This window comes from Schistocerca gregaria, chromosome 7, assembly GCF_023897955.1.
Source record: "Schistocerca gregaria isolate iqSchGreg1 chromosome 7, iqSchGreg1.2, whole genome shotgun sequence".
Classification (NCBI taxonomy): Eukaryota; Metazoa; Arthropoda; class Insecta; order Orthoptera; family Acrididae; genus Schistocerca; species Schistocerca gregaria.
In genome coordinates this window covers 533,144,378-533,153,653 of record NC_064926.1, presented here as the reverse complement: position 1 = coordinate 533,153,653, position 9,276 = coordinate 533,144,378, and the positions used below count along the sequence as shown (strand labels likewise).

The 9,276-nt window shown below is 36.1% G+C and overlaps 1 long non-coding RNA gene across 1 annotated transcript; it reads right to left on the bottom strand.

The window, feature by feature from the left end:
• Nucleotides 1-8,250: 8,250 nt before the first annotated feature.
• LOC126282265 (uncharacterized) lies at nucleotides 8,251-8,755 on the bottom strand. Its single transcript, XR_007551354.1, has 3 exons — nucleotides 8,646-8,755; nucleotides 8,412-8,538; nucleotides 8,251-8,298 (listed from the first exon to the last, which is right to left on the bottom strand). It is a non-coding gene; the product is annotated as an uncharacterized LOC126282265 (long non-coding RNA).
• Nucleotides 8,756-9,276: the final 521 nt, after the last annotated feature.

Genomic DNA, 9,276 nt, shown 5'->3' with positions numbered 1-9,276 from the left:
AGTTCATCTTCACCAAAGCAGTTATAATCCCATTTGTATGCAGTATCAGTTACTTTTATTATGCCAGAACATTCCGGGGCCACGAAATAAAGTTGATGAACTATTCATTTGTATCGATGAAATGAATTCATCTAACCAAACTGACATAATCTGCCTCTCTGAACATCAGGTGACCACTGGTATAGATATGTTAGACATTTCAGGATTTAAGCTAGCTTCCTACTTCTGCAGAGTAGATATGGATGGAGGATGAGTTGCCACATTATTAAAAACTGCCATAAATTCAAGAACATTGCCTCTCTGAACATCAAGTGACCACTGGTATAGATATGTTTGACATTTCAGGATTTAAGCTTGCTTCCTACTTCTGCAGATTAGATATGGATGGAGGAGGAGTTGCCACATTTATTAAAAGCTGCCATAAATCCAAGAACATTGACATTAATAAATTATATTTAGAGCAGCATCTAGAAGCATGTGCAACAGAAGTAGAGTTCCATAACAGATCCTATATAATAGTAACTATTTACCGAGCACCTGCAGGAAATTATAATCTATTCATAAATCATCTAGAAGCTCTTTTGGGTTATTTAACAGGAAGAAACAAATAAATTTTGATTGCTGATGACTTTATTACAGATTTTCTAATTCAATCTTCCAGTAAACATTTACTGCGGTTACTAATGTTGTCTTTCAATCTAACTCACACTGTAAACTTTCCAACTAGGATCACTAAATCCTCAAGGACAGCCATTGATAACATTTTTATAGACAAATCAAAGGAACAAAATCATATCATAAAACCTGTAATAGATGGACTATCAGATCATGACATGCAGCTCCTTGGTTTAGATATAAATTCTGAGCAGATTATCAAGACTGTTAAATCTGAGTACAGGAGAGTATGCAATCAACCAAAAATTGAGTGTTTTAGAAAATTGCTGAAAGATATGAACTGGAAAGATGTTTATAGTGCCCATGACATGAATGTAAAATATAACACATTCATGAACAACGTCAGTACCATGCTTGAAAACTGTTTTCCTCTAAAAGTTACTCAAATTAAACAGAAGTCTTTAATAAAACCATGGATCACACAAGGAATAAAGATTTCCTGTAAGACAAAAAGGGAAATGTATCTATCGACCAAGAATCGCTCCAATGCTGATGATTTACCTAAATACAAGGAATACTGTAAAATATTAAAAAAAGTAATTCGGACAGCTAAACAAATGAACTACGAGAAGAAGGTAGCAATGTCAGGGAACAAAATAAAAAACAATATGGGATATAGTGAAAGAGGAGACTGGTAGAACCAGAAAGGAACAGGAGCAAATAGCACTAAGGGTAGATGACACATTAGTAACCGATGGGCATAGTGTGGCAAATCTATTTAACAAGTACTTTACATCCATTACTGATATAATGGGATTGTCAGGACCAGTAAATAATGCCCTTGAATATCTGAAACTAGCCTTTACAAATAGCTTCAGTTACATGAATATGTCACTCGCGTCACCAAAAAAAAAAAAAATAACTTCCATAATAAAATCTTTGAAAACAGAGCATTCTAGTGGTTATGATGAAATATCAACAAAGTTAATTAAGGAATGTTCTTGTGAGTTTAGTACAATTCTAAGTTACTTGTGTAACCAGTCAATTATAACTGGGACATTTCCTGACTGGCTGAAATATGCAGATGCTAAGCCTCTATTCAAGAAAGGGGATAAAGAGATGCCATCAAACTACAGACCGATTTCACTTTTGCCAGCATTCTCAAAAATTTTAGAAAAAGTAATGTACAGGCAGCTTCTCAACCATCTGACCATGAATAACATATTATCAAGAACACAGTTTGGATTTCTGAAGGGTTCTAATATCTAGAAGGCTATTTACACCTACAGTGAAAATGTACTTAATTCTTTTAATAACAAGTTACAAGCAGCAGGTATTTTCTTTGGTTTATCAAAAGCATTCGATTGTGAATACCACAACATACTTTCAAATAAATTAGAATTCTATGGTGTCACGTGCAGTGCTGAAAAATGGTTCAAGTCATACCTCGTTAACAGGAAACAAAGGGTGTCAATGCAAGAGACTAGTGAATTAAGTCATCAGTCATCATCAGAATGGGAAGAAATTACATGTGGTGTCCCACAAGGATCTATCTTAGGGCCATTGCTTTTTCTTGTGTACATTAATGATCTCTCATCAGTTACACTGCCAGAAGCAGAGTTTGTTTTGTTTGCAGATGACACAAGTATTGCAATAAATAGTACGTCGAGTGTAGTTCTAGAAAGATCTGCTAATGATATTTTCGTGAATATTAATACATGGTTCAAAGCCAACTCACTGACATTAAACTTCGAAAAGACTCAATATATGCAATTCAGAACCTGTAAGAGGTTTCCACCCAGCATATGCATAAAGTACGAAGAAGAGCAGATAGAAGAGGTTGACAGTCTTAAATTCCTGAGATTACAACTTGATAATAAATTCAGTTGGGAGGAGCACACCACAGAATTGCAGAAATGCCTTAACAAATTTGTATTTGCAATTCTGGTGTTAGCAGACATAGGCGACATAAAAGTAAAAAAGCTTGCATACTTTGCCTATTTTCATTCCATAATGTCATATGGTATAATATTTTGGGTAACTCTTCAAGTCAAACGAAAGGTTTCAGAGTCCAAAACCATGTAATACATATTATTTGTGGAGCAAACTTACGGAAGATTTGTAGAATCCTCTTCAAAGAACTGGGTATACTAACTACTGCCTCTCAGTATATTTACTCCTTAATGAAAATTGTCCTAAATATTATATCACTGTTTGCAACAAAGAGCTCAGTTCATACATACAATACCAGGAACAAAAATGAACTGCGCAAGGACTTAAAAGCACTTACTTTAGTTCAGAAAGGGATCCACTACTCACAAACACCCATCTTCAATAATTTTCCAGCTAACATAAAAAATTTAGTTACAAATAAAGATCAATTTAAAAGGAACCTGAAAGACTTAGTAGTGGCCAACACCTTCTACTTTATTTTTTAATAGAAACAAATGATTTATTGTATATATTCATACTTTCAGTTTTGTTATTTCAGCTTAAAAAGAAAAAAAAAAAGGTAACATGTTCCACATCCACAAGGATCTCCTCAACACGGATCTATGGAACGAAAAACTAATCTAATCTAATAATGAGTCTGCCTGCTGTGGAATAAAAGCCCGTTACTACATTTGATACATCAAAGACTTCATTTGTATCTCAACTCATGGAATCTAATGTTTAATGGTGACAAAGAGTAGCCATGCTTACCAAAAGAAAGGAAATGTACCAGGTTTCCTGCTTTCATATTTAATTGTGGTGCAACTGATATGTCATGGGCCAGAAAAATGAACTCAATAGCACCATAGACAATGACCACACACAAGAGTCTGCCTGCTGTAGAATAAAATCCCGAAACTACATTTGCTACATCAAAGACTTCATTTGTATCTCAACTTATAGAATGTAATGTTTAAAGGTGACAAAGCAGTAGCCATGCTTACCAAATAAAGAAGACGTATCAGGTTTCCTTTTGTCATACTTGTTTGTGATGCAACTGGTGTGTGATAGCCCGGAAGAATGAAGTCAATAGCGGCATAGGCAAAGACCACACACATGAGTCTGCCTGCTGTTGAATAACAGCCCGTTACTACATTTGATACATCAAAGAATTCATTTGTATCTCAACTTATGGAATCTTATGTTCGAAGGTGCCAATGGGTAGCCATGCTTACCAAAAGAAAGATGATGTATGAGTTTTTCCTGCTTTAATACTCGATTATGGTAAAACAGATACGCCATTGGCAGAAAGAATACCATAGACAATGACCACACACATGAATCTGCCTGCTGTGGTATAAAAGCCCATTAACTGCATTTGATACATCAAAGACTTCATTTGTATCTCAACTTATGGAATGTAATGTTTAAACGTGACAAAGTGGTAGTCATGCTTACCAAAGAACGAAGACGTATAGACGTATGAGGTTTCCAGCTGTCATACTTAATCTAATCTATAAGGAGAAAAAAAGGGGTATCCATGCTTACAAAACGAAAGAAGATGTATCAGGTTTTCCTGATTTAATACTTAATTGTGGTGCACCTGATATGTCATTGGCTGGAAAAATGAAGTCAATAGTACCATAGACAATGACCACACACATGAGTCTGCCTGCTGTGCAATAAAAGCCCGTTACTACCTTTAATACATCAAAGATTTCATTTGTATCTCAACTTATGGTATCTAAACTATAAGGTGACAAAGGGGTAGCCATACTTACCAAAAGGAAGAAGATGTATCAGGTTTTCCTGCTTTCAGTCTTAATTGTGGTTCAACTGATAAGTCATTGGCCGGAAAAATGAAGTCAATAGCACTATAGACAATGACCACAGATATGAGTCTGCCTGCAGTGCAATAAAAGCCCGTTACTACATTTGCTGAATCAAAGACTTCTTATGTATCTCAACTTCTGGAATCTAAAGTTTAAAAGTTACAAACGGGGAGCCATGATTACCAAAAGAAAGAAGATAAATCAGGATTCCTGCTGTCATACTTAATTGTGGTGCAACTGGTATGTCATTGGCCGGAAGAATGAAGTCAATAGCACCATAGACCATGACCACACACATGAGTCTGGCTGCTGTGGAATAAGAGCCCGTTACTACATTTGATACATCAAAGACTTTATTTGTATCTCAACTTGAGGCCTGGGTGGCTGACTAGCGGGATAAGAATATCTTGTAGAACAAAATGGCAATTATATCAAAACGTTAGAAATAGTCAGAATCTAAATGCTGCAGCCCATTACAAACAGTATTGTAAGGTGCTTATAATTGTTATTAGGGAGGCAAAAAGTATGTGGTATGCAGATAGAACAGCTAAGTCTCAGGATAAAATTAAAACCAGTCATAAAGGAAGTGGCTGGTCTGCAGAGACAGGTCGAGGATATAGAATCAGTGCGTAGTGGGAATGTCCATGTTACTGATGAGTTGCATATATGTACAGTATTTAATAATCACTTTCTGAATATAGCAGGTGAACTAAATGGAAACCTAATCCCAACAGGGAATCATATAGCGCTCTTAGAAAAAAGTGTTCGGAGACTGTTACCTTAAAATGCTCCTCCATGATACTGACAAGAGGGAGATTGAGTTAATAATTAAATCACTAAAGACCAAGAACTCTCATGGATATGACGGGGTATCTAGGAGAATACTGAAGTACTGTTCTATGTATGTTAGCTCAGTACTTAGCCATATCTGTAACTTTTCCGTTAGGAGTGGTCGGTTTTCTGACCAATTAAAGTACTCGGTAGTGAAGCCACTTTATAAAAAGGGAGACAGGGATAATGTTGAAAATTTTAGACCTATTTCTATGCCATCGGTGTTTGCTAAAGTTATCAAGAAGGTTGTATATACAATGTTACTGGTGCACTTAAATTCACATAATTTGCTGTCAATTGTTCAGTTTGGTTTTAGAAATGGTTTAACAACTGAAAATGCTATATTCTCTTATCTCTGTGAGGTTTTGGATGGATTAAATAAAAGGTTGCGAATGTTAGGTGTTTTCTTTGATTTAACGAAGGCTTTTGACTGTGTTGACCACAAAATATTACTGCAGAAGTTGGACCATTATGGACTAAGGGGAGTAGCTTACAATTGGTTCACCTCTTACTTTAAGAACAGAAAGCAGAAGGTAACTCTCCGCAATATTGAGAGTGGTAGTGATGTTCAGTCCCAATGGGGCACTGTTAAGTGGTGGGTTCCCCAAGGGTCGGTGCTGGGGCCACTGCTGTTTCTTATTTATATAAATGATATGCCTTTCAGTATTACAGGTGATTCAAAAATATTTCTGTTTGCTGATGACACCAGCTTGGTAGTGAAGGATCTTGTGTGTTATATTGAAACATTATCAAATAATGTAGTTGATGAAATAAGTTCGTGGCTTGTGGAAAATAATTTGATGCTAAATTACAGTAAGACTCAGGTTTTACAGTTTCTAACTCACAATTCAACAAGAACTGATATTTTAATCAGACAGAATGGGCATATTAGAAGCGAGACGGAACTGTTCAAGTTCCTAGGCGATCGGATAGATAGTAAGCTGGTGTGGAAAGCCCATGTTCAGGATCTTGTTCAGAAACTAAATGCCGCTTTATGTACCATTAGAACAGTATCTGAAATAAGTGACATTTCAACATGAAAAGTAGTCTACTTTGCATATTTTCATACGCTTATGTCATATGGTATTATTTTTTGGGGTAATTCTTCTGATTCAAAAAGGGTATTTTTGGCTCAAAAACGGGCTGTTCGAGCTATGTGTGGTGTTAGTTCGAAAACCTCTTGTTGACCCCTATTCAATAGTCTGGGAATTTTGAGATTGCCCCTCACAGTATATATTTTCTTTAATTTCGTTTGTTGTTAGCAATATTAGGTTATTCACAAGAGTTAGCAGCTTTCACTCAGTTAATACTAGGCAGAAATCAAATCTGCATGTGGAATGCACTTCCTTGACTATTGTGCAGAAAGGAGTGCAGTATTCTGCTGCATCCATTTTCAATAAGCTACCACAAGAACTCAAAAATCTTAGTAGTAGCCCAAACACTTTTAAGTCTAAACTAAAGAGTTTCCTCATGGCTCACTCCTTCTATTCTGTCAAGGAGCTCCTGGAAGAGCTAAAAAATTAAGCAAATTCCACTGTTACATTCTTGATTTTCTTTATTTAAACTAATGACTTGTCGCCAGAAAGTGTTTCCTATATTTCATTTTATTTGTTTGTACAATCTACAACTGGATATGTTCCTTATATTTCATTTTATCGGTTTCTACAATCGTGTTATAGTTTCATGTATTGACTCGTTCCATGACCATGGAGACTTCTCCCTAAATGGTCCCACGGAACAATAAATAAATAAAAAAATAAAATAAATAATATATAAGGTAACAAAGGAGAAGCCATGCTTACCAAAAGAAAGAAGATATATCAAGTTTCCTGCTTTCATACTTAATTGTGGTGCAACTGATATGTCATTAGTCGGAAACATAAAATCAATAGCACCATAGACAATGCCCAAAGACATGAATCTGTCTGCTGTGGAATAAAAGCATGTTATTACATTTGCTACATCAAAGACTTTATTTGTACCTCACCTTATGGAGCCTATTGTTTAAATTTGTGAAAGCGGTAGACATGATTACCAAAAGATAGAAGATGTATCATGGTTTCCTGCTTTCAGAGTTAATTGTGGTGCACCTGATATGTCATTGGCCTGAAAAAAGAAATCAATAGCACCATAGAGAATGACCACACACATGAGTCTGCCTGTTGAGGAATAAAAGACAGTTACAACATTTGCTACGTCAAAAACTCCATTTGTATCTCAACTTATGGAAGCTGATATTTAAAGGTGACAAAGGGTTAGACATGCATCCCAAAAGAAAGAAGATGTATCAGATTTTTCAGCTTTCATACTTAATTGTGGTGCAACTGATATGTAATTGGCCGAAAGAATGAGGTCAATAGCATCATAGACAGTGACCCCACAATTGAGCCTGCCTGCTATGAAATAAAGTCCCGTTACTACATTTGCTACATCAAAAATTTCGTTTGTATCTCAACTTACGGAATCTACCGTTTAAAGATGACAAAGGGGTAGCCATGCTAAGCAAAAGAAAGAAGATGTATGAGGTTTTTCTGCTTTCATAATCAATTCTGGTGCAACAGATACGCCATTGGACGGATTAATGAAGTGATGGCACCATAGACAATGACTGCACCCATGAGCCTACCTGCTGTGGAATAAATTCCCATTACTACATTTGCTACATGAAAGAGTTCTTTTGAATCTCAACTTGAGGACTCTAATCTATAAGGTGACAAAGGGGTAGCCAGGCTTACCAAAAGAAAGAAGATGTATCAAGTTTTCCTGCTTTCATACTTAATTGTGGTGCAACTAATAGGTCATTGCCCGGAAAAATGACATCAACAGCACCATAGACAATGACCACACTCATGAGTCTGCCTTCTGTGAAATAAAAGGCCAATTATACATTTGCTACATCAAAAACTTCATTTGTATCACAACTTATGGAATCTAATATTTAAAGATAACTAAGGAGTAGTTATTCTTACCAAAAGAAAGTTTATGTATCAGGTTTCCTGCTTTTATACTTAATTGTGGTGCATATGGTATGTCATTGGCCCGAAGAGTGAAGTCAGTCACATCATACACAATGACTACACACAAGAGTCTGCTTGCAGAGTAATAAAAACCCGTTACTACATTTGATACATCAAAGACTTCATTTGTATCTCAACTTATGCAATCTCATCTATAAGGTGAGAAAGGGGTAATCACACTTACCAAAAGAAAGAAGATGCATCAGGTTTTTCTGCCTTCATATTCAATTGTGATGCAGCAGATATGTCATTGGCCAGAAGAATGAAGTCAAAAGCAGTATAGACAATGACCACACACACGGGTCTGCCTGCTGTGGAATAAAAGCCTGTTACTACATTTGCTACATCAAACACTTGAATTGTATCTCAACTTATGGAATCTAATGTTTAAAGGTGACAAAGGGGTAGCCACACTTACCAAAAGAAAGATGATGTATCAAGTTTTCCTGCTTTCATACTCAATTGTTGTAGCAACTAATATGTCATTGACCAGAAGATTGAATTCAATACCACCATGGACAGTGACCACACACGTGTCTGCCTGCTCTGGAATAAGAAAAGCCCGTTACTCCTTTTGCTACATCAAAAACTTCATTTGTATTTCAACTTACGGAATCTAATGTTAAAAGGTGAGAAAGAGGTAGTCATACTTACCAAAATTAAGAAGATGTATCAGGTTTCCTGATATCATACTTGATTGTGTTGCAACAGATGCGTCATTGGCCAGAAAAATGAAGACAATAGCCCCATAGACAATGACCACATACGAGCCTGCCTGCTGTGGAATAAATTCCAGTTAATACACTTGCTACGTCAAACACTTCACTTGTACCTCACCTTATGGAATCTAATGTTTAAACATATCAAAAGGGTAGCCATCCTTAACAAAAGGTAGAAGATGTCTCAGGTTTCCTGCTTTCATATATAATTGTTGTGTAACTGATATGTCATTGGCCGGAAGAATGAAGTCAATAGCAACATAGACAATGACCACACACATGAGTCTGCCTGCTGTGAAATAAATGCCCATTACTACTTTTGCCACATCA